This window comes from Procambarus clarkii, chromosome 22, assembly GCF_040958095.1.
Source record: "Procambarus clarkii isolate CNS0578487 chromosome 22, FALCON_Pclarkii_2.0, whole genome shotgun sequence".
Lineage (NCBI taxonomy): Eukaryota > Metazoa > Arthropoda > Malacostraca > Decapoda > Cambaridae > Procambarus > Procambarus clarkii.
In genome coordinates, this window is record NC_091171.1 from 49004664 (window position 1) to 49031847 (window position 27184).

The 27184-nt window shown below is 40.3% G+C and overlaps 1 pseudogene; it reads right to left on the reverse strand.

The window, feature by feature from the left end:
* Positions 1-5709: 5709 nt before the first annotated feature.
* Positions 5710-27184, reverse strand: LOC138349668 (protein polybromo-1-like; annotated as a pseudogene).

Genomic DNA, 27184 nt, shown 5'->3' on the forward strand with positions numbered 1-27184 from the left:
AAATTAAAAGCAAATTAAAAGCAAGACTAAATTAGGAGTCATCTGCAAATTTCCTTGCAGATGGTATTACCAAATTTATTGGTGCCCTAGTACTTTTGACAAATTTATATCAATTCATTAATAACTGAATAAAGGGATATTACAACAGCTAGTAAAGTTAAGGATTTCCCCTTGCATCAATAAACACCATCTACATCATTACTTTTACTACTACATCTTAGTCTATTTGTTGGCCATCACACCTACTAGCAAAATCTTACAAAAAAACTAACAAACATCAATTCCCACTTTCATGGGGTAGGAATGTATTTGCACAGTGATGACAGGGGAGCATTGGCCTATGGGAAACAGTTAAAACGTACACAAAAAAAATCCATACATTCAGTACATCCTCTACACCAGGCATGTCAAACATGCGGTCCAAAGGCCACATGCGGCCATTTGCAAGCACACGTGGCCCTGAACAAAGGATACTGTAGTACTACTGTATATTACTATGTAATACAAAGGATACTATATTCTGCAATAATATTTATTAAATGACTTCATTTAGTTGTCATGTGTGGCTCTCACAACACAAATGTGACCTATATGGCCCTCGGGGGACCCTCAGTTTGGCATGCCTGCTCTACACAATACAGTATATATTCACAGGGAGCAAGCACCATAACACCCCAGCAATCATCCACAGCAGTACCTCACTGTTTCACAACTCCTAAGTGTAAAGCATTCCTTATGAGTTACATAAAACTTAATTTGCTCATTCCCTATGTCTAACTGGTCCTGCCTAATCATGTTCATTATAACTCATCAAGTTCAGTTCACATTCAATCAACTGTTTCAGTATCTGCTCATCACCATTTTGGTGATGAGCAGATACTTAAGTAGCATTAAGTAGCAGATACTTGAGTAGCATTTCCCATATTCTTCTCTTTTCTAGTCTGATAATTATACATTCTTATTGTCACTTTATATGACAGGTTCTTAATTCCTGAGATTAACTACACCATCCTTCTGTGTACAGGTTCAATAGAATTTATATCATTCAATAGAATGCTACAATAGACCAAGCTGTATAATTTAAATAAAGTTCAACATAAAATGAACATCATCACTGAGCAGCAGAAATGGATGTTAATCTAAATTTCTCACTCAGGCCATACCAGCAACATTCCTCCCCAATTTAATCTACTTCCAATTACACATGAACAAATCTATCTGGTCAAACAATGAATCTAGACACTTAAGGAGATCAACCACTACCTAGAAAAGCACCATTTATAAATTTTCCTCTCTCTCTCTCTCCCCACCACTACTATTTTACTTGTGTCCATAGTGACCTTTAGCAATCTTCTCTGATATCTCTCAACAAAACTCTCAACTAATACCATGCACAAACCTACACAATTTAAAGCCAAAAGAATTTACACATATGCATACATCATAAAATACTCCATTATTTTGCAAGCCACACATTAATAACCATACATCTGATAGCCCAATTATAAAGTACAAGCAAAAAAACTCAATAATAAGGGGCTCAAACACACAAACACCATCTTGAACAATGTTAACTGACATCCTTACAGGCAGGGAGACTGTAGCAAAGTAACATGGTGGTGGAATATTACCACAGGAATGGTATAGATGTGAAAAACAAAACCTGATGTGATGTTGCACTGCCCCATACCTTGAGATGGGTACACCTGCCCATAAACCAGCCCCCAGAATTTAATGATCATTTAACTAAAACTAGAATTTTTCAGGCATGAGTCACATGCAGCATCTGAAATACTTCAAGCTACCTCTGAAACCGAGGCTAAATTTTGTTTTCTATGGGGCAATGACTTTTGTAAAGCAACAGTGTTATAAACATAGTAATGAAACTAAATTAAAATACACTAAATGCCAGATATCAGAAACAATATCTGATCTATTATTCCAACTTGAAAAAACATACCACTATTTTTTTCCTGATCTGTGACATGGAGATTGGGTTCTTAATTTCTATGTAGTAGTCAGCATGCCACCGTCTATTGGGCAGGCGTTTGAAGGGCTCAACTAGCTGGTAGTTGGGATCTGGCAATAAGAAAATTGTTGATTAGTAAATTTGACAATAAGAAAATAGCAAATTACTGAATTTGTGGTCCAAGTTCTTTTACAAGATACAGAAGTACATTAATTTATTTAAAGAAGTACTGCATATTCTTTATTTCACTTATCACTTTATGATGGTCACAGCAAACAATAAGTCACACATTATTTGACAACTTTAGGTCATTCACATGAAAATATTCCTGGAAGTAATTTATTGTTAATACCATAGCTTGTAGCAGAGGAACAAAGTTTCCTTTACAGGATTAATATACAGTACATTAATCTATGTGGTGTAGTAGTTATATGCAAATACATATTTATACATTTATGAGAACTCTACAAATTTCATATTGGAAAGGAATGGGGGGGGGGGTGGAGGAGGAAGATGGAGGAAAAATCAAAGGAAGCAAGAAGGAAAGATGGGAAGGGCAACAAAAATGGGAACAAAGGGGGAATGGAAATACACCTGCCATTAGGAGCAGCTCCTGACACCTGCCATTAGGAGCAGCACCCGACACCTGCCACTAGGAGCAGCACCCGACACCTGCCACTAGGAGCAGCACCCGACACCTGCCACTAGGAGCAGCACCCGACACCTGCCACTAGGAGCAGCACCCGACACCTGCCACTAGGAGCAGCACCCGACACCTGCCACTAGGAGTAGCACCCGACACCTGCCACTAGGAGCAGCACCCGACACCTGCCACTAGGAGCAGCACCCGACACCTGCCACTAGGAGCAGCACCCGACACCTGCCACTAGGAGCAGCACCCGACACCTGCCATTAGGAGCAGCGCTCGACACCTGCCATTAGGAGCAGCGCTCGACACCTGCCATTAGGAGCAGCGCTTGACACCTGCCATTAGGAGCAGCGCTCGACACCTGCCATTAGGAGCAGCGCTCGACACCTGCCATTAGAAGCAACACCAGACACCTGCCATTAGAAGCCTCACTCAATACCTGCCATTAGAAGCCTCACTCAATACCTGCCATTAGAAGCAGCGCCCGAGACACCTGCCATTAGAAGCAGCGCCCGAGACACCTGCCATCAGAAGCAGCACCCAACACCTGCCATTAGAAGCAGCACCTGACACCTGCCTTTAGGGGCAGTACCCTAAACCTACCATTAGGAGAAGACAGATTCTTGGCAGCCAGGAAAAGCTGCCACTGAGGGTTGTCTGGATCAACATCTTCCTCACTTTCTTCTTCTTCATGAGTAGCACCCAGAGGCATCTCTGTCCCTCCACTGTCCTCTTCAGGCAGTGGCAACTCAATGCCTTCCTCCAATTCTGCCATTAATACTGACCAATTCTTGTTGTTAATACTCCTCTTACTTCTGAAACACAATGTATAATAATTAATCTTTTGCAACCCACAATTTACACAGTTAAGTTTTCACAGTTTTACAGTTAGTACAATTTACACAGATTTTGCAAAAGCCTTTAACAAATGTGACCATGGTGTTATTGCACATAAAATGCGTTCAAAAGGAATTACCGGAAAAAATAGGCAGATGGATCTACAATTTCCCGACTAACAGAACCCAATGTGTAATAGTCAACAAAATCAAATCCGGTCCATCAATCGTGAAGATCTCAGTCCCCAAGGGTACTGTGGGGACTGAGCTTCTCCCTTCCATCTCCCTTACTTTACACTAATTTGAATTGAATTCCAGCAGCTATTCGTCTGTCCACTCCTGAAGTTGTCAAGGGTTTCTTGCAGTTCTTACTCTCCTCATTAACTTTCATATCATCAGCAAACATCAATATGCATCAATGGATATGAGCAAATTACCTTTGTGAGGTCATTTATATAAATTAAAAAGAGCAATGATCTAAAACCCTGTGGAACACCACTTTCCACTGCAGCCTGACGTATCCTCTCTGACTATCACCCTTTTGCCCCCAGTCCGTCAAATACATTAACTTCAGTTCTGTCTAGTGTTGTTTCTGGCTATCTGTTGTCACCCCTGCTCAGACACCAATCTAACTCCAGTTTGTAGACCTCCTGGAACCTCTTGTTGAGTTTTTCACACACACTTCTTTGTAATTCTCCAAGTATATTCCTTCCTGGGTCCCACATTCCATTGTCATAATCCATTGTTTTTCTCAATATATGGCTGTGCAACAGCTCTTTGCTTTAATGTTTTTTCAAACTTCTACTCTGCTGCCTTCCTGATTTTAGTGTACTCATCCCCTGGCTGCCTCAGTACCCATGTCCCCATGCTTTTTTTCATTACTTTTTTTGTTTTTCTCCTCCTCTTATCATCTCAAGATAACCTCTTCCTCCTTACTTTGTTGAACCATGGGTTTGCTCTTCTCCTTTCTTCCATTTCCCTCCTGAGAGGTATGAACCATTCTGTTGCTTCTTTACATTTGTGTTGTGAGTTCCATCTTCTCTCTATTGGGTGTCATGTGATCTGTTTTGTTTATCATTGCCTGCTGTTGTCAGTTTTGTCTAGTTCTACCTTTTTGGTGATTATTTCCTCTTTTACATTTGTCAGTTTTTCTCAGTAACTGTGATGATATGATGATGCAGTTCTGCCACCCATTCTTGCAGTTTTACCCCATAATTTGTAATGCCATCTACATTTGTGCACCAAATTTGTATACTGCTCATTCCTAGTGGACTGCTTAGTGTCTTCCTTTGGGCTAGTCCAATTCTGGGGGGTGCCATTTATTAGTAGTGACTTGGTGCATCTCCCAAAGGCTTTGCTGGACCAGTGTTTTGCTACAGGGTGCCTTTACTGCAAAGTAGCCCTCCAATGAAAGACAAAAATGTAATAGCCATGCATAAGCTTGGCTTCAAAAAGTAGCAGAGAGATATCAAAAGAGGCAACACAACCTAAACAGTACCAAGCACGTGAGGGAAGTGGGTGGTAGACGGGTGGTAGCTGTAAGAGTGGTTTACCCAGTACCAGCTATTGTTTGCATTTTTTGTCTTTTCATTTCTTCCAGGCATTAGTTTGTGTTGTTAATTTCCTTCAGTTTTGGATCTATCTCTTATCCCCATTCTCCTCTTACCTCATTAAGAGAAGCAGATTCTAGTCTTTGTTCCCCATAGACCCATACACATCTCAGAAGCCAGGTACAATCTGCAGGGTTAGTGGTATCAGTACTGAAGCTTCAAGGAGCTATTGCAGAGGCCAACCCAGAAAATGGTTCACAAATACAAAAATATTGGTCTTCATATTTCACTCGGTATGATAGTGACGCCAGCTGGCAAGGGGTTAACTTTTAGATACTTTTGACCCCTGTAAGAAGTGTGAGCTAATTTGGACATGGATGTTTAGTATAAGTACCTAACCCAAATACAATCATGAGTCTAAGAAAAAAGTAAATGAGAGAGCAAAGTTAATATGTATATGATAATAAAATAAAGGTATGAATGAATACTTTCAAGAATGAATTACAGAGAAGAGAAATATTACTTAGTTGCTAACTAAAAAGCCAGTGATGTTTCTCTCCTAGCCCCTCCCCCCCTCAAGTAAAATATGTTTTCTTTATATTAAACCTTATGAAGTGAATCATAAGCAAATATTCATTCAGTGAAAGCTTGCCTAAAATTATATTTAGCATCAACTACAAGCAACCCATTGTTATATTTTTTTTGTTACCTGAGACGAACACTTTTCTTGGCATTGAGAATTTGAAGCAGGTCACCCTTCCGTAGTTGTGCCAGTTTCTTGAGAGTGCGGGCATCCTTAAAGATTCGGGAGCCTGGTTCATTGAAGGCACATGCATTGTTAAACAGGAGAGAAAAGTCGTCCTCGAGATCATCAACATTTTTGTATTGTTTTGACACAATGCGCTGTGCTATTATCTTCAGGTCAATTGGGTGGCTAATCAACTGGTAGTAATCTGGGTATTTCTGAAAATAAAAACAACTTTATTACCCGAGTAGACTTTGTTTTAAAAAAACAAAAATAACATTAAATGTATTGAAATGCCTCTTACTTGTGGGCTTTCCATGGCTCCTTGTTGCTAGCTGCTCTGGTCAGTTTCCCACCTATCGAGTCATATCAAGTTCTTGCAAGTCATTAAAAAACTAAAAGGAACCATAGCTCAAAACCTAGCCCCCCCTCACAGAGAGCACCAAATTCAAGCCGAAAAGGATAACCCAAAAGCTGTAAGCTTGACACCATTTAACATACACTAACTAGTTCCTGAAATTCAGGTGAAATGGGACGTGCAAGTAAGCATCCTGAAGATCAAGGAGCACCAACCAGGAATCCACCTGCAAGACCAGAAACACGTGAGCTAAAGTGGTCAAACAAAAGGTCAGACCAGGAATGAAAAGATTCAATCCAGTGAGGTTAAGAATGTACCATAAGTCTGCAGAGTCCCGCTTGGGAACAGGAAATAACCGAGACACCCACTGCAAAACGGGTTATATCTACTATGCCGGAGTCTAACGAAGTTACAATGAATGAACAGAGCTGCAGGATAGACTTATGACCCAAGAACCCCAACATGAGAGGGGGGGTCTTGGGTCACCAGTTTAAAAGTGCCAGATGTCCCCCCACATCATCAAATGAGAACTATGAAAGGTTAGACGCAAAAAAAAAAAAAACAGAAGCACCCTTCTAAAACAACTGAGAACAATGCCAACTAGAAGTGGTGAAGACCAAAGGAAGCATTACAGCCCAAGAATTCAGCTACAATGGAAGCCTACCTTGCCTCCAAGCAACAGGGACAGAACTTCTCTGTGATTGAATCTGACTGAGGGGCTGGAAAACACCAGCCTAAAGTAGGCTATTAAGGACTCCTAGGGCTGATGTGATTCATGTGTGTGGAGTTATCTCAGTGTGGCAAGCTATAGGGAGCCACCATTTGACCCCTCAAGAAATTATAAGGATAAATACGATGGAAGACTGCAAGAAACTATAATATAACCAGGACAAAATTAAAATATGGTTATCTTGAGATGATTTCGGGGCTTTTTAGTGTCCCCGCGGCCCGGTCTCTTAAGTGGCTTCTTGAATTCAACCCAACACTCAAACTGCACACTGTTTTTATGTCCCTTTCTTAATACACATAAAAGAAATTCTACAAAATTCTCTCTCTTTTTTTTATTTATATATAATTCATAATAATAATTCATTGTGTCAGGGGACAGGAAGCCAGAGTGTATTCATATATGTTAGGCTTATATCGAGGTCCCTTCCCCAGGATGCAACCCCACAACAAGCTGACTAACTCCTGAATGCCTACTTACTGCTAGGTGAACAGAGGCATTAGGTGAAAGGATATTTGCACAACCATTTCTGTCCTGCCCCGGGATTTGAACCCAGAATTTTCAACTTTGTATCGTGAATGAACCGGACTGTACTACCGGGACCTTCTAAAGGGTCCCGGTAGTACAGTCGGTACCCGGTAATGATGAATAAAGGTCCTTTATACATCATAAAACATTTACTGTATTTATGATGTAACAAAAATGAAATTCTAATTACTGTACTGTATTTTAGTTTGGCCGTAGTGAGGCGAAGAAATGCTGATGACAATACTCTAAAAATAAATTTTCATATAAACTATTTGTAATGAATTTCTTCTATCACAAATGTCTTCCTGGCCCATAAAATTACTTGAAATTTTTCATTGTAAATGTTTCTGAGCATAGGCATCCATAAATGGATGATGACACCTAAAATTGTGCCAATATTTTTAATAATGTCCAGGAAAATAGCCAAGGCTCTCAGGATTTTTTCTCAAGAAGGCAAATTATTGTCAGAGGTCTCTAGTGTAGAATGACAACCACACAAAATATTTAGGAACGTTAAGTATTAATAAGAGGCATGTTAAATCAAGTCAAAATGAGAGGAACACTATGGGTTAATCATTTGAGAATGACAGGAGGTTTAAGGGTTAAGTAAATTCAAAGTAACAAAGCTGGGTACTGGAAACAGGAGGCTGGGCACAAGGTACTTCATAAGAGAGGAAATGCTCCTCATATCAGACAGAGAAAGAGATAGGGGGGGGGGGTTAAAATAACACCGAACCTATCACCAGAATCCTACATCAAGCAAATATCAGCAGCTGCATAGTGAAGTTTTACCATTATAAGAACTGCCATTAAGGATCCTGAACAAAAATGTCATTCAGGACCTTGCATATCATTTATGTCAGACCAATTCTGGAATATGTGGCACCAGGGTAGAGATCATATCTCATTAATCATAAGATGAAGATGGAGAAAGTTCAGTGGTATGCCACTAGACTAGTCCCAGGAGCTGAGAGGTATGAGATACAAAAAATGACTAGATAAGTTAAACCTCATGTTACTTTAGGAGAAGAAACAAAAACATGATCACCACATACAAAATACCCACAGGGATATACATGAAAAACAAGGACAGATTATTTAAAATAGGTAGAATAGATGGAAATTAGGTACCCAAGTAAGCCACAAACATCAGAAGTAAGTTTTTCACTGTCATGATAGTGAACAATAGGAACATTTGAACAATTGTGCTAAGCTATGAATGGGTGGAAGCAAATGCCATAAACAATTTTAAATATACATATGACAAGAGCCTAATACACTGGGACCAATACACTAATACAGAGTTGGGACCAATACACCAGTCGATTAAGAGTCAACAGACAAAAAGCTCAAGAGAAATGGTTCATCCTCCACAAATACAACTGAGCGAGTTGACCAGGCCACACACTAGAAGGTGAAGGGACGACGACGTTTCGGTCCGTCCTGGACCATTCTCAAGTCGGCTCAATGGTCCAGGACGGACCGAAACGTCGCCGTCCCTTCACCTTCTAGTGTGTGGTCTGGTCAACATACTTTAGTCACGTTATTGACTCATCGCCTGCACTGAGCAAGTACTTAAAAGATAGATAAAAGGGATCAATTTAAGTTTTTATTTCATTCAAATAAAATATGTATTTTGTATGATAACTCACTTGTCTTGAGGGAAGGAGCCGAAAATCATACGAATATAAACGACCATCAGGGTCCATAGCAGTCATTACAGCCCCAAAGAGTTCCTCAATAGCATCTTCCATTGTCATTGGCTCACCATCCTCTTCCAGAATCATGGGTGCCGACATGGCCAGCGGCGTCTTGGGGGGGTCGTCCACGCTGTAAGAAATACAGTATAGCAAACGGTGAGGAAATAAATAAGGAAGACCAAATCTAGTTTCACTAAAGATCAAAATCCACTTTCAGTAAAGATCAAAAGAATATACATTCAAACTACTGTACTGTATTAGGAATGAACTTTAGTAGACTGTATGTGCAATAAACTAAAGTATTGCCTCAAGAATAATTAAATATGGAGCATTATATACACAAGCATTACAGTTTTTCACATTTCTCCTCATATGGCAACTGGATTCAAACTGACAAATATTAATCTTTTCAAGACAATGGCCTCAGTCAAACCTAATGTTCTAATATGTATCGGCAGCTAACTGCATTCACATACAGTACATTTTATATTACAGGATTTCCAAAAGACTGAACGTAGAACAGAGAACTGTATACAGTATTAAGATAACCGTTAATTGTGACCAATCAAAGCCAATATCACTGGTTCCCCTATCCAAGCCTCACTAGTTAAAACAAAACTATATTTGTAAATGTAATTAAAAATACAAAAGCAACTTACCTTTTCTCCTTTCTTTCAGGCTGCTTAGAAGATGTGCTTGCATATTAATACATAGGTACAGAGTAAGTACAATAATAGTGTACAATAATGCACACATCTACAATTTTATTCAATAATGTATATGACAATAGAATATTGATCAACCAAATTTGATTGAGGAAGATGTACAGTACTTGGTCAATATACCAGGCTCAAGCAAGCAAAACTTTATATTAAAAGGATCAAAAACAATCACAGTAACTTAAGCTGACATACAATATTGTACATTATATAGATACCCAGTATATATGATTCAATAATCAATCTTTCAAAACTTTAAATATAATTTAAGTAATGTAAAATACACTTAACAATACCCTCTTCCCGTGTCGTTCTTCCTCCTCCATCTGTTGTTGCCGAAGTTTTTCCTTGTTTTATCTCGTCTGGAGCTCGATCTTTTGCCACCATGAAGATCGCCCACAATTCACACGCATCTTTGTACTCATCTGTTGACTAAAACCAAAGATATTTCTGAGTAATTCTATTGAAAACCATGATAAAGAGTAAATGTCAACTAGCTTAATACATCATTATACAAGTCATTCTCCAAATAGAGAGATACCTATAGCTACAATGGATGTGATGTGTTGAATAAGGACTGCCAAGCCCCTAAAAACACCAGCTATGAATGTAATTAAATATTTTCTAATTGAATTTGGTGACTCCCTAAGCTAGCTACATTGAGATCGCTCCACACAAGTCGCATCAATTTTAGGAGTCCTTAATAGCCTATCAGAGACCAGCGTCAGAACCTGGCCCCTCACACAGGTGTAGGGAGCAGGGGATTCTTTACAATCACCCTCCAGACAAAAAACCAGCATTGAAAGTAATGAAACGCCATTTTCTAGGCGAGCCCTGGAGACTTCCTGGAACTATCAGGCTGATATTTGTTATAGTAGTCCGAGGCATCAGTCAATTGGAGTTCAGCCTACTGAGGACCACGAGCCAGAGCCTGGCCCGCCCTCAGAGAGGCAAGGAGCAATGGCCTATGGAAACCCCCATGTATTTGGAGGCATTCCATGCTCCCACATGCTCATGTCCTTGGGCAGAACAAGAGCAAGCAAGCAATCCTCCAGTGGTGCAAAGGATGTACAGTACCACCGAAGTATACATGATGACACCCACTTCTCACCACTGGAGCATTCGAGTATGGCAAAAATCATGTCAAGCTCCAAAGAAAATACAAAGAGGGTTGTTTACAAGTGCAGACCAAAAGATGAACGCAGCTGCAAAGGGCATTAGAGGCATGCTGTATGTACAAGCATGTGAACCCTAGTGCACCCTTTAAACAATAACCCCTGAATAACCTCAACATCAGAGCCTACCAGAGGAGTCTTGAACTACCCTGGTTATCTTGAGATGATTTCGGGGCCTTTTAGTGTCCCCGCGGCCCGGTCCTCGACCAGGCCTTCACCCCCAGGAAACAGCCCGTGACAGCTGACTAACACCCAGGTACCTATTTTACTGCTAGGTAACAGGGGCATAGGGTGAAAGAAACTCTGCCCATTGTTTCTCGCCGGCGCTTGGGATCGAACCCAGGACCACAGGATCACAAGTCCAGCGTGCTGTCCGGTCGGCCGACCGGCTCCCTACCCTTGCACTACTCTAGGCAAGGCATCCTACACAGAAGGCTGGCCTCCATGGGACAAACTCCCAAACCCACTAGAAGTTGCTGTCAGGGTGGGGGCACTGGCAAACAAGCTCCTAAGGGAAGGGCAGCCCTAAGCACATACAACTTAAGATAAATAGTAACCAAAGTCCACATAACAAGTCAGGCTTCTAAACATATGTACATGAAGCTATTACTAAACTTTAAACAATACACAAGAAAATAGGTACCACAGGACAGTCCAAGGGATGGCCAACACTTCTCTAGAATCAGTTGGGACCCATAAGGCTTGTGACTCAAAAAGCTATCCACACAGGTGAACATCAGGCAACTGGCTGACTACTGCTGGCGTGGAAGCCAACTGCTCTCAGTGGTGCTGCATCCTGGTGGTGTGGCCAAACTACAATGGTTTCCAGGGGTTCGTATTGTCCGGATTGGACAATGCATTTATAAGATACGCATATAACAAAATAGATCATATTAACATAGTTCTTCATTATTATTTGTGTTATTATGTATTACTCAGCAATGATATAAAGGCACCAACTGCATATCCACTTTGTGGACACTTCTTACTACTATTGTTCTTCTCTGAGCATCGGACAGGTGCTTGCATCTATTTATTACTGCATAATCCTTCAGTTCCAGTTATTAGGAGCTGTTCTTATTTTTAAAAAATCAATCAAAATCAATTTCTGAAAATATTTTGATGAAAGTTTCATGACACTGAAGTCAATAAGTTGGAGATTTGTTTAACATTAAGTTATTTTTACGCAATTCTAATATTTTTCGCTATTATGCTCCCTATATTCGCGGTATAATGCGCAGTCTAAGGGTTAACTAAAGTTTGATATTTATTTATGTATTACAAAACATGTTTATAATGATATACAAAATGATCATCATGGTGTATATACAAACAAGATTTAACAATGATATTATTTTGTAAAGATGAAGTGCAAAAACCTCTACTGTACATAAATACTCACCTTTCTCAGACACATTTGAATCACAATCTTTTGCCATGGAAACCTTAACATCGACAAAGCATTTCTGAGGTTGGCAGGGTCTGTAAAAATAACCTTGATACACACATGATGAACTTATGCTGTAAGTAAACCTAACAGGAGAACAAATTTCAACTACAATATACCTTGGCATAATAAAGCTTGGCATTGTCCACCAACAACTGCACATCTTTGCAAAACTCTTCCAACTCATTATAAACATCTGTTTTAATCTTCTGCTGGATTTTCAGCATGTCTATTGGAATTTTGATCATATCGTAGTACTGAGGTTCCGTCTTCTTCCGTGGAACACGAAGGAACGCCTCGCACAGATATGTCTCGTCATCCTTCTTCTTGTTTCTCAGAGCGTCAAATATATACTGTATTGTGTCAACCTGCAAGTGATAAGTCACAAAAGGAAAATAAGCAAAAATTATGTATAATGTGCCTTTCAGCATAATACTGAAATATAATACTATTTGCTACTGATGATACTACCTTCATCTATTTAAACAACAGCCCCCACACACTAAATATAGTACTGTACTGTAATATTGTAAATAATAAATTAAAAAAAAAAAAAGGCCATTCATGGATGTTAATCAACAAACTCACGCTAAACATAGCACGGATCTACTAAATTTGATTTGGAGGTAAATCATCATCAAACCAAACTCACCTTCAAATACACAATGTTAACATTAGCATTAAAAATGATGGAAAGTTCCTTGACCTACATATAGATTAGAGACTAAACTTCAGCACCCACATACAACACACAGCATAAAAAAAATCATATATTATGTTCCTCACTCTTCTCTCCTTTCACTATACTACTCACTAATCTATCCCTGTTGACCAAACCACACACTAGAAAGTGAAGAAATGACAACGTTTCGGTCCGTCCTGGACCATTATCACGTCGATTGTGATGAGAGGAAGGAGGCAAAGGCAATAAATAGGCAAGAGAGAGGTGAGGAGAAGGAAAATCTTAGAGGAAGAAGAAGCAAGGCAACAGGTACAGAAAGCAAGGTGAAATAACGGGGGTAATAATGGGAATAAGGAAGGGATCGTAAGAGAAAACAAGGGAAAGAAAAAGAAAGATTAAAGGAAGATAAAAGGAAGGGTAGGCTTATGTTACGCTTATGTTAGGTCACGTTTGTTAGAAGGTTTAGAACATTTGAGTATATACTGTGAAAGGGAAGAGTCAACAGCAACAAAGCCAGGACTCTGGTTCATGTTGGGAATGTTGTGTATCAGACCCAATTCTATCCCTATTTAACATATGGTATCTGTGCATGGGATTCAACCACTGCAAAACCCCTCCAGCCCATCATCACCCAGCAAAAATCTGCTAGAGTATCAGAATTATAACAAACTGTCTTTAGGCAACACACAGCTCCTCTGTTTAAATCCCTAAACATGCTGAACATATACTCACTCCACACATTCTCTTGTGCTATTTACATTGCTACAAAACCTTGTTCCTAAATGCTAATCCTGATCTGAAACTCTTCCTTGATAGCTGTAATAAAACCCATGAACACCACACTAGACATAAATATCTCTTTGATATCCCCAGAGCCAGACTAAATCTATGCAAACACTCCATGCAAATAAAAGGACCAGTCTATGGAACTCTCTCCCTAATGAATTAAAAAATTATCCAAGCTATGCTTTATTCAAAAGAAAAAACAAAAAGTACCTAATTACATCCCCATAGTTTCCTACCTTGTGCTTCAAACTTACATTGTCTCTTATGCTACCCACTCACCCAATTGCAGTACTTAAGACATGCATCACCAGTATAATCAATACAATCAATTTTTATTGTAGTTATGTTGAAATCAAATTCTGCTGTAATGTACATTTAATTACTCTTATCCATTATATTAAGGACCTGCTCAAAATGCTATGCATGTTAGTGGTTTTGCAACAGAACAGGGATCCAGGGACACCAGATCAACCCACAACAAATCCACTGAAACAGAACTGGTGGCTTGCAGGTAACAGCACAAAGCTGCCATTGGACACAGTGCATGATGCACCCGCAGCCAAACCATTACAGCATCCAAAACCAAAGGACCCCCTCCAGAAGCCCACCATCTCATTCTTCAGAAAAGAATTTATGAACACCAATGTTTTGTACTCTCACAACACAATGTACCTTCTTGTATATAAATAAACAAAATAAATAAACAAACAGCCTTTTACTATTATGTTACCACAAGTAACATCCACCCCCTCAATATCATAGCTAATCAAGTTACACTTTACATAAAAGCATGTAAGGACTGGTAAGGAACACACTCTGGGTTTCAAACTTGGGTCCATTGACCAGTCTATGGACTGTTATCTTAATATTAATTGTACCCTGTACTTGATATGATATTTTTCTTCTTTATAACATCTCAGACCTTTTACTAACAGTGTAAAGGAAAAATATGCTTTTATATGGGTCTCTATTTCATAACTGAAAATAGTAAAAAACCCAGCACTGAATGTAAATAGAAGTCAGTTTTTGGGTGAGCCCCAGAGGCTCGGTGAAGCTATCACACTGATTAAGTGCCACATTACTTGGAGTCATCAGTCGTGCAGTTCTTTTTGCCTACAGCAGGGAAAGCCATTCCCTGCTGATGGCAAAGATGAGAAACTTTACATTTAAAGTGTTCATGGGCCATTGCTCCCTGCACCTTTCTGAGGGGACCAGGTTCTGGCTTGTGGTCTATGGTAGGCAAAAAGAACTCTGCTACCAATGACTGTCAGTAATATGGCACTTAATCAGTGTAATAGTTGCAGGGAGCCAACAGGGTTCTCCTCAGAAAATATATATACAGTACTCTAATTATAATATACAAACTTACAAAATACTTGCAAGTATACACAAAATGAGTTTCACAAAATAAACACATATATCATATATATGTGGTCAATCATATCTTCAACCACATTATTGGGACTCATCATTTGAATAAAGATATCCTTAGTGAAATCAGTCCATAGAGCATGGGAATATTAGAGTATGAATGGTAACTGTTACAGTAATATGGTTCCAATTAAGTTTTTAATGATTTTTATTGATGGCGCAACATAAAAGGAAAGAGTTGGGGCCTTGGGAAAACTATTGAACACATTTAAAACCAAATTCTATGGTTCATTTTCATTTTGACATTTCCCAGTTTTTGTTCACAAATATGGGCCCATTTCTCTTTAAAAATGAGGTTTTGAGGCAAAGGCATAACAAATATGCTAGATATGTGGTTAAAATCTCTTTACAGATAAGTTCTCTTGGTAGCTGTCTTTCATATGACAGGTTGAAATTAAAATTTTGCTAAATAAAATCAGATCACAGTGTGTGGGAAACATTTAGGGTATGAATAGTAACTTAATGACTCTAATCACGTTTGTTAATGATTTTCGTAGATGGGTGCATTAGAAGAAAGAATTGGGTCCTTGGGAAAACCATTGAGGACATTTAAAACCAAAATCTATGGTTGTTTTGATTTGACTTTTCCCAGTTTTCGTTCACAAGTATAGGCCTCCAGGAGCCATCTCTGTTTGAAATGAATCCCCCACTCCAATGAATTGGGATTGGTCCATATACGTAGTTTGTTGAATTGAGTTTGCACTGTAATATCATGAGCCTTGTACATAAAACTGTGACAAAATCAATGAGCTGTTGATGAACTGATGATATGGCAGACAGATGATTAACAGTTTTCAGAATGTATACAACAAATAAGTTATTAAATTAAAAAGTTTCATTATAATTACATATACAGTATTTCAACTATTTTCAGTTATTAGCCACTGTGATGCGCTCAGTTTATTGTGAAATTCCCCCAGTGAGCATGAAATCAAGTGTTCCCAAAAAATTATTTTTTCTTTGTAAAATGATAAATTCCCTTCCCTGAATATGTCTTTGTAAAAGTAAATACCAAATTCCATTTACTTTGGCTGTGGGGACATGGACAAGGTATGCTGTGACGTCATCAGGGGCTGGTCGCCCGTGCGTGACACACCCAGACATAGTCGCGCGGGCCATTCAAGCACCGGGTGTTACCACAAATATATTTTCAATTATTTGTTCTATGTATTTCCAATGCGTTTTTTTTTTTAATCGTATATGATACATATTTGTGTCCTTTACAATATGTATACAGTAGAACGTTCATAATGTTCCATGGAATTGTGATACATGTGTCAGTAATTTATCCACAATAAATGTTGTCGCAATATTACTTGTTAAAAATTCCCTATAATTACAATATGTAGTTTCACACACTATTTACACAGTAACATACTGTATTACATACTCAGTACTTCGGAATGGAGTAATAATCAACGAAGTAGTCCATGGTACACAGCGCGACTTCGCTCTCGTTGCACCAGGTACAGATAGATTTTCGCTTCCTGTTTCTTCGTTCTGTGTGCTTGCAAATAATGCACTCACATACATCCTTGGCTTTAGTACCTGTAGGTGGTATGTAGCCAAGCTTGTAAAGCATAAGGTAGTCTTGAAGAGATTATAGATAAAAATCACTTTGTAAGGTAGTCTGGAAAAGATCGCTTTGTAAGGTCCCATACAGGAAGAGATTAAGCCAACCTCGAAGAGTGTCAGTTAGTCAAGAAGAGATTTAGCTATTCTTGAAAATATCTATGGAAAACACCACTATGGAAGCCGCTAACACTGTTCATCTATGCTACTTGTATCAGATGCATCATCACTGAACGCAGAATACGATTCATCTAGGTATTATCTATATAAATTGGAGATTACATAGGTGGGCAAGGGTAGCGGTCAGAGCTACAGCTGGATACGCTCGCTGTATCATCCTCATAGATGCTGTATCACTTGCATTCGACCTTTGTGTTAGGTCATTATTGTGCCTAGCTTCACCAATATTATGACCCTTATGTTCTTCAAACAATAAAGTTTGAATTTAACCGAAAGAGCACGATCTTTCAACACCGCGTCGGACAGGCGTTTGGGAGCCAGAGGCGCGTGCGCTACCCATGGTTGCTCACTTAGTACTAACCCAGTCAGCAGCCCTAGGGCATTCTGGGAATTTTTTCCAAGATGGCTGCCTCTCACTGGAGGTCCTAAGAGTCCATTTCGTACACAACCAACCGAGCACACATTTAGAATGGGTACGAAAAAAAAAAAGTTTTCTTGGTTAGCGCAGTTTCCCACCGACCGAGTTTTCTCAGTTGGCACAGTTCAGTGGTTAAAGAGACCCAAATATGCTTGCTAAAATGTTTGTTTATTTTATAGTTATTATAAAGTTTATGTCACATAAAAAAAACGTAATTCTAACTACTTGATACATTAAGACGTCAGTCTATAGACTCATCAATGGACCCAAGTTTGAAACACTGAAAGTGCTCATTACCAGTCTCTATTTAAAGGTGTATACTAAACATATATGCAACAATTACCATGATATTAGCAATTCACAAATAATGACTCACAAGTGTTGTGTCATTCCTTCGTCTTTTTGGTCGTCCCTCAGTAGCTGGAGTAGATGGACCTCCCCCACAATCTTCTCCATCTAGCCGCTTGCGTTTGGCCATGGACAACCTACAAAATACAAAATAAAAGAAAACCCTTAAATTATAAATTAAAGTAGGCCTTAATCATAATTTTTTTTTCAAAAGATGCTCAGAAGTACAATCACAAAAAATATATTCAATTGCCTACAAAACCCTGGAAAACAGATTTAGAGAAGGATAATTCTTACCACAAGGCTTCTTACAATTGTTTGGCCACTATACTGTGAGTATAAGAGTATAATTGGAGTGGGTCCTGAAAGTTATTCTACTCATGCCCAGCCTAGAGCCAGGCTTGCATTATGATAACTTAATCTAGAAGACCCACATATCCATTACAACCTAGCTAGTCCAGCACTTCCTGCAGAAACTTATCTAGCTGCTTTCTGAACAGATGCACTTTTATTCCAGCAATATTTCTTATATTTGTTGGCAGGATATTAAAGAGCCATGGACCTCTGATGCGCCAACTGTTTTCCGATTGTACCTATGGCACTTTTCACAGTCTATTCTGCATTTCCTAATACTGTATGTACTGTATATCTTTCGCTCCAGTACGTTGTTATTTTGCTGTGCATATTAGGAACCTGATCTTCCAGCATCTTCTATGTCACATATATCACTATGGCACATCTTTTATATCACATATCAGTCACATGCTACCATGTGTAGCTTCCGGAGATCAACGGCTCCACGGCCCGGTCGGCAGGCCTCCCGGTTGGTCATCCGGTCAACCAGGCTGTTGGATGCAGCTGCTCGCAGCCTGATGTATGAATCACAGCCTGGTTGATCAGGTATTCTTCAGAGGTGTTTGTCAAGTTCTTTCTTGAACACTAAGAGGCCAGCCAGTTATGCTCCTTATGTGGAGTGTGTTTAAAAGTCTTGGGACCTTATGTTGATGGAGTTCTCTCCCAGAGTACCTACTGCACCTCTGCTTTTCAACGGGGGTATTTTGCACATCCTGCCATGCCTACTGGTTTCATGTGCCGTAATCTGTGTTCAGATTTGAAACCAGCCCCTCACTAGGTCAGAAATTTCTTCGGCTCTGAATGGGGCTGTTAGTACGCAACAATATTCCACCATAGAGAGCACTAGTGTCTTGAAAAGTATCATCCTTGGCATGGGGTCCTTTGTTTCGGAAGGTCCTTGTTATTCAATCTGTCATTTTCTTGCAGTCGTGACAGCTACTTCATTGTATTCTTTAAATGTAAGGTCTTCCGACATGATTACTCCCAGATCCTTTACCTTGTTCTTTCGTTCTATAATGTGATTTGACTGTTTATATATGGTTTCCATTTTTTTCCATAGTGGTGGAGCCGGAACTGATTTTTATTAAACATCATATTATCTGTGGGCATTGAAAGACCCGATTTACATCAAACTGGAGATTTGCTGGGTCCCCTATATTGGGGGACTTACGAAAATCCTAGTGTCATCTGCAAATGATGATACGGTACTGTAATTTGTATCCTTGTCTATGTCTGATATTAAGATGAGAAAAAGTACCGGAGCAAGTACGGTACCTTGGGAAACTGAGCTTTTCACAGTTCTGTTAGGAAGTTGAACTTCCACAGTCTGTTCGTTAGGAAGGTGAAGATCTATTTCCCTACTCTGCCAGTAATTCCTTTTGCATGCATTCTGTGTGCAATAACACCATGGTCACATTTGTCGAAAGCTTTTGCAAAATCTATGTATATTACATCTGTGTTTTGATCATCTTCCATGGCACCTAAGGCCATATCATAGTGATGTCATAGAACCAGTGAAGAGCAGGGTTGCCATAGGCACAATCGGAGAACACTGTATAAACATCAGAAGTCCACAGTTGTTCAACATCCTCCCAGCGAGTATAAGAAATATTGCTGGAACAACCGTGGACATCTTCAAGAGATAATTAGATAGTAGTTTTCTTCAAGAAATGCCAGACCAACCGGGCTGTGGTGGATATGTGAGCCTGCGGGCCGCTCCAAGCAACAGCCTGTTGGACCAAGTTCTCACTAGTCAAGCCTGGCCTCGGTCCAGGCTTGGGAAGTAGAACTCCCAGCACCCTATCAAGCAGGAATGCTCTCATAATCCATCCTGTCATCTTCCTGGCAGCCACTATATTTGCTTGATTATGTTCACTAAATGCCAGGTCGTCAGATATAAAAATGCCCAAATCTTTTACATGTTGCTTTCCTTCTAAGAGTAGATCTGATTGTGTCCTGTACTCCTGTCATGACTCAGCATATACCAGTTATGACTGGATACACTGTGGTCATTCTTTAACTGCTGGACTTGTGCTGTTGTTAGTTTAAGTAATAGTTGTGGATTTGTGTTGTATATACAGCAGTGTCATGTATACAAGTTTGCCACAGTAAATTGGTGGATTTTTTCTGGACTTTCCCTTACCCTAGACTACTTATTGAGGCCAGGTGGCTTTTTGCTGATTTACTAAAAAAGGTCTATGCTACCAGCAATGGTGTGGGACATTGTGACACTACAACCCTGTGTTTCATTTAAGTTCCTCGTTTTCACCATAGCTAAGTACCTGAAACTTATCACCGTTAGACATTATGTTATTTTCAGTTCCCAATCAAAGACTTTATTAATATCTGCCTGAAGTTTTTCAGTGTCTTGTACCGAAACAATTTTTATGCTGATATTTGTATCAAAGGATGACACAAAGCTGTCACTAGTATTTTTGTCTATACTGTATACAAGATAAGAATGAGAAATAGCAGTGGTGCAAGAACTGTGCCCTGGAGTACAGAGCTTTTCACTGCAATTGGGCTTGATCTTATTTGATTGACTGTCACTCTTTGCATTCTGTTTGACAGAAAGTTGAAAATCCAATGCCCCACTTTACCCGTTATCCCTATTTATCTCATTTTATGAGCCATCACTCTGTGGTCACATTTGTCGAATGCCTTTGCTAAGTCTGTGTATACAACATCTGCATTTTGCTTTTCTTCTAAGGCTTCTGTGATTTTATCATAGTGGTTGAGTAACTGTGACAGACAGGATCTTCCCACTTTAAATCCATTTGACCTGGGTAGTGAAGTTCATTATTTTCAACAAAACTGGAAATTTGATACCTAATCACTCTTTCAAAAAATGTTATTGTGTGTGATGTTAATGCAACTGGTCTATAATTTATTTCCAAAGCTTTACTACCTTTCTTGTGCAGAGGAGCTATATCTGCAGATTTAAGTGCTGCTGGTATCTTCCCTGTATCGAGGCTCTTCATAATTCTTTCCGGTTTGATTTTGAAATTCAACAGTCTTGGCATTTACTGCATAGGTAGGTATGCAGTTCCATGGGTTTATAACCCTGTGGATGAAAAAGCACCGCCTGTTCTCAGTTCTACAATGTAGCTTGCTGAGCTTGAAACCGTTGCGCCTTATTTGTGTTACATTTGACGTTTTGAAGAAATTTTCTGGATCAACATCCACCAAATTGTTCAGTATTTTAAAAGTTTCAATGAGATCTGCCCTGTTATGCCTGGTCTGCAGTGTTGTTAGCTGTGGCTAACAAGTGATGTTCTGTAAAGCTGTATTGTGAATTTTTTTATTAATCTGTCTTTCAAAATGTAAATGAATAACCTTTGTGATCATTGATTCAAGCAATTTTTCTACAATAATTATCAAGCAAAATGATTTATAGTTCAATGCAAGTGATCTATTTCACTTCTTAAAAACAGAAGCCATAATCGTAGTACAGTACTACAGTACAGTTCTGGAACACGCTTCATTTTTATGATTTATTAAATACACAAGACTTATTAAATATACAGATATACAAGAGCTCACTAAGCTCATCTTTACATTCTTTGAGGACCCTGGCAAATACTTTGTCTGATTCTGAGGATTGTTCAACATTAATTTGTATATTAGCACTGTAAATGAATTTACTAGTCAAAGTAGAACCTGGAATCAGGATATTAAAACCTTTACTATACTATACTATGTTTAATGAACACTATTGCTAATGTACTTACATTTCAAAGAGCAAAACCTGAAATCTCAAGAAGTCCTACTTGTTTCCTGGTAAGGATGACATCTGAAAAACAAAAAATATAGGATTAGAAATTTAATTCTGTCAGAATATTCAGGTATGACTCTGAAAATTATTTGCCTGACTTTGGAAGTGAATTTAGCTTAGTATCACCTTAGTGTATCAGCTCTGGATTGGGTGAAGATAGTCTAGCCTACAGGCTACTGCACTAATTTTCCATCAGTGAATAAATACCTGCCCTGGTATAGGCTACAGGGTGGGATCAGCCTACATAGTATGTATATCAAAGACGCTTGTGTGCATTGAGCTGCCAAACACTACAATGTCGTGTAAGTACTGATAATTAAGATCGTCTTTGTATATAAGTCATAAGAGGACAATAAGAGCCAAAACCAGAGTCATCGACTTCTGCAAAGAATCAGACCTTAAACAGCGAAGACGAGAAACTATGATTCATGCCAATCTGGTATAAAAGCCCAGGAAGCCAGATTCAGCGAAGGAAGGGACCTAAAAGCAGCCACCGAGAAATCCATATGAAAACATACCCAGTCCCTGAACCTTGGATAAATGGGGAACACCATCCAGGCACCTGTCTACAAAGCCAGACAGACATGACTGAAAATGGTCATGTGGAAGATTGGACAGTGAATGGAGTGGCTCAGACCTGAGAGGTAGAGAATGAATCATAGGTTCAGCAAGTCCTGCAGGACAGGGCCCCCCATAGCAGGGAATCAATTCGACCACCCCATAATGACTGAGCAGAGGAGCTGGCCCAGGACCTACAACCCCACAGGGGAGGAGAGGAATTGAAGATTACCCACACTAAAGATTCTGAGAAGCCAGGGCAAGCCCACCTGCCACAAGTACAGGCTTGGGATAAAGGAGCCAGCTGCCCCTCCCACATTGTAATGTCAAAAACGTGATCCTCAAAAGGGCTAGCATGCACTGTGATGAGCAGTTCTATCGACATCAGAGGCCCGAGACTGTTCAACACGCTCTCACTACACATAAGGGGCATAACTGGCCGCAACCCATTCTCGCACTTGCTTATAGTCAATATCTTGCTTATGAATAAGTGCATATGTGACATGCTAATTTATTGTGAATATTTGAGTTTACCTTGAAAAGCTGAATAGAAAACCACAACCTAACCTAACCTCGTAGGGGCCTCGTAGCCTGGTGGATAGCGCGCAGGATTCGTAATTCTGTGGCGCGGGTTCGATTCCCGCACGAGGCAGAAACAAATGGGCAAAAGTTTCTTTCACCCTGATTGCCCCTGTTACCTAGCAGTAAATAGGTACCCGGGAGTTAGTCAGCTGTCACGGGCTGCTTCCTGGGGGTGGAGGCCTGGTCGAGGACCGGGCCGCGGGGACACTAAAAAAAAGCCTCGAAATCATCTCAAGATAACCTTCTCAGTATGTTAAGATATTACAATTAGTACCTATACCTATATTGATATTACAGTTTTATAAAAATAATAAAACAAAACTAAAATATTTAAATAAATTGTAAAGTAACTCAGGATATTGTCAAATTTTGTATAAAATCTCTATTGTTTAATAAAACAGAAAAAGTTAGTGCCTTGAAAAAAAATATGGCTTAGAATATGTCAATATACTTATTTATAAGCAAAATAATGACTATAAGCAATAAGTCATATATGTGCTGTCTTGTGCGAGAGCAGGTTGCTGACTGACCCCTCGCAGTGTTCAAGAGTTCTTCTTTCTTTTATTATGCACCCCATACCATACGAGAGAACTTGATAAACACCTCCAAGGGATACCTGGATCAACCAGGCTGTGATTTATACGTCAGGCTGCGATCAGCCAGCCCCGAAATCATTGCAAGGTAACCGGACCACAATAAGCCTAACAAGCTTTCTATTTCACGTTCTATTTTTAGTACACCAGCGTAGGATGACGAAGTTATTCCCTCAAATTAGAAACCTGTCATATGAAGAAAGAGTGACAAAGCTTAAATTACATTCTCTAGAAAGGCGAAGAATTAGGGGTGACATGACAGAGGTGAATAAGTGGATGAATGGACATAACAAAGGGGATATTACTAGTGTATTAAAAGTATCAACACAAAACAGAACACAAAACACTGGACATAAATTGGGTAAATTTAGATTTAGGAAATACCTGGGTAAATACTGGTTCGGTTACAGAGATGTTGATTTGTGGAACCAATTACCGCAACACATAATAGAAGTAGGATCTCTTGATTGTTTCAAGTGTAGGTTAGACATATATATGAATGAGATTGGGTGGGTATAAATAGCTGCTGCCTGGTATGGACCAATAGGCCTTCTGCAGTTACCTTAATTCTTATGTTCTTATTTCTGATTATGGGAATCATACTCTATTACTACACTAAACATTATGTGTGAAGAGCTTTTATTGTTAGCATGTTTAAGGACTAAGTGTCAAGCCACTGTATAAGGGTTCAAAGAAAGTGCAATTACCTCACTATCTGGTACCACACTTGTTACGAACTGACCCCTATTGTAACATGTAGGAGCCAGAATCGTATGAAGATCTGAATATCCAATTGTTAGGGTACCTAACAATTGGGCATTCAGGTACCTAACAAACCTAGGGACCTAGGTTATTATATTATTATAATATTATTATTATTACATATTACGTCGTACATATTATTATAATATGTACGACGTGCTTTGCTACGGCAAACTTCCAAAAAATTCAGTGGGTAACAAAGCTTGAGACCAATCGAATCAATATTCTTAAACTCTTCATCTAAGAATTCTGGACTCACAACTCGAAGAGCTCTTAGATACATTGAAGAAAAAATTTATTTTTTCATATTGTATCTATGCCCTGAAAAATAATGAACATAAGATAAATTATTCGTAGGTTTTCTGTAGACACTAAACTTTAGTGAAAAGTCTTCCCTATGAATAAGTACATCTAAGTACATCATACGAATAAGTATGATGTGCTTATTCATAGGGAAGACTTTTCACTAAAGTTTAGTGTCTACAGAAAACCTAAAAACGCGGACGACGCCTACCCGGCACCACCTGCACTTAGGATAAGTGCTACTAGGATTACTGAAGAGGCTTTGACTCCCTCTATCCTATCCTTCCTGAGAAGCCTAGACTTGCTTCACCTGTCCTCCCAGACCTACCTTCCCCAACGACAACTCAAGGTGAACTATTACTATACTGTTGTTGTACCACGTGGGGTCTCCTCCACAATATTTTGAGTTTCACCGCAATGAAGCCAATAAGTTGGAGATCTGCATAACATTTTTAAGTTATTTTTACATAATTTGAATATTTTTCGCTGCTAGGCCCCCAATATGCTCAGTAATAGGCGCGGTCTAAGGGTTAAAGTGCAAGCCTTCTGTTCTAAGTGTACTTTTGTCTGTGTTACCCTGGTTAGAACCTGGAGATTCATGAAAGTTAAAACGAGATCCTGGCCATAAGAGCATGTGTCTGATATACATACTGTATATTTATTTAGGTTAAGTTTAATTGTCCCTTAAGGAATCATAGCCTCATACCACTAGTTACTAGTATGTGACTCGTCTCCAGCTTATGTGGAGTCTTGGAGTTAACAAAGTAGATGTGGTAGAGTATTGTATTGTACTTTGTGTTTTAGGGTTTTAAAAGTGTAAGTTTGTAACTGGAGTTTACCTCCTCCCCCCCCCCCCCCTGTGACTAGGGTTAGGCGATCTACTTCTCGACTGCAGACCGTCACATTTTGGGAAACTAGTTCCCTGTGGGCTGGGCCTACCTACCCTTACCCATAGTGCTACCCCTATAAGTAGTACTCCTCAGTACTGTGTTTGTATACTTATAGCTGCCCACATTATAAAAACAATCAACTAAATGTTTTACATCAAAATGAAAAATTTAGATAGTAGCATCGCCTGAACCAACAGGAGACATACCTCGGCAGCAGTGAGATGACGCGACACATAGTGGACTAGAGAGCCATGACAGTCATGGCTCCACCACCTGCATCCCACCTCTACCTCCCTACCTTACCTTGAGGTTACCTTGAGGTGCTTCCGGGGCTTAGCGTCCCCGCGGCCCGGTCGTCGACCAGGCCTCCTGGTTGCCGGACTGATCAACCAGGCTGTTGGACGCGACTGCTCGCAGCCTGACGTATGAGTCACAGCCTGGTTGATCAGGTATCCTTTGGAGGTGCTTATCCAGTTCTCCCTTGAACACTGACTCTCCCTAACTCACTGAACTCTCTCCCTAACTCATATATTGCTAACACACATATATTGCACTGTGCTAGGCACCACGCAACACCCCCTGTGCTAGGCACCACGCAACACCCCCTGTGCTAGGCACCACGCAACACCCCCTGTGCTAGGCACCACGCAACACCCCCTGTGCTAGGCACCACGCAACACCCCCTGTGCTAGGCACCACGCAACACCCCCTGTGCTAGGCACCACGCAACACCCCCTGTGCTAGGCACCACGCAACACCCCCTGTGCTAGGCACCACGCAACACCCCCTGTGCTAGGCACCACGCAACACCCCCTGTGCTAGGAACCACGCAACACCCCCTGTGCTAGGCACCACGCAACACCCCCTGTGCTAGGCACCACGCAACACCCCCTGTGCTAGGCACCACGCAACACCCCCTGTGCTAGGCACCACGCAACACCCCCTGTGCTAGGCACCACGCAACACCCCCTGTGCTAGGCACCACGCAACACCCCCTGTGCTAGGCACCACGCAACACCCCCTGTGCTAGGCACCACGCAACACCCCCTGTGCTAGGCACCACGCAACACCCCCTGTGCTAGGCACCACGCAACACCCCCTGTGCTAGGCACCACGCAACACCCCCTGTGCTAGGCACCACGCAACACCCCCTGTACTAGGCACCACGCAACACCCCCTGTACTAGGCACCACGCAACACTCCCTGTGCTAGGCACCACGCAACACCCCTTGTGCTAGGTACCACGCAACACCCCCCTGTGCTAGGCTACATTTTTCTGTGCTAGACACCAGGCAACACTGGACAAGGTGGCGGCGGGCGAGGTGTTGCGACCTGGACCTGTCTTTGTCTGCCGTGGTAGCTGTGTTGTCGACTGCCTGTGAGGCCCTCACCTGGAAACACTCACACTGCTTAACACTTGGCACAACACACACAATCAAGGGAACACTTGCCGCCACAACTGTCTACCACAAACAACATCGAATACTGAGCTTATGGTTCTTTTCTCTGAACTCTTTATCAAAAATATTCAATACCACAAGCCCTCT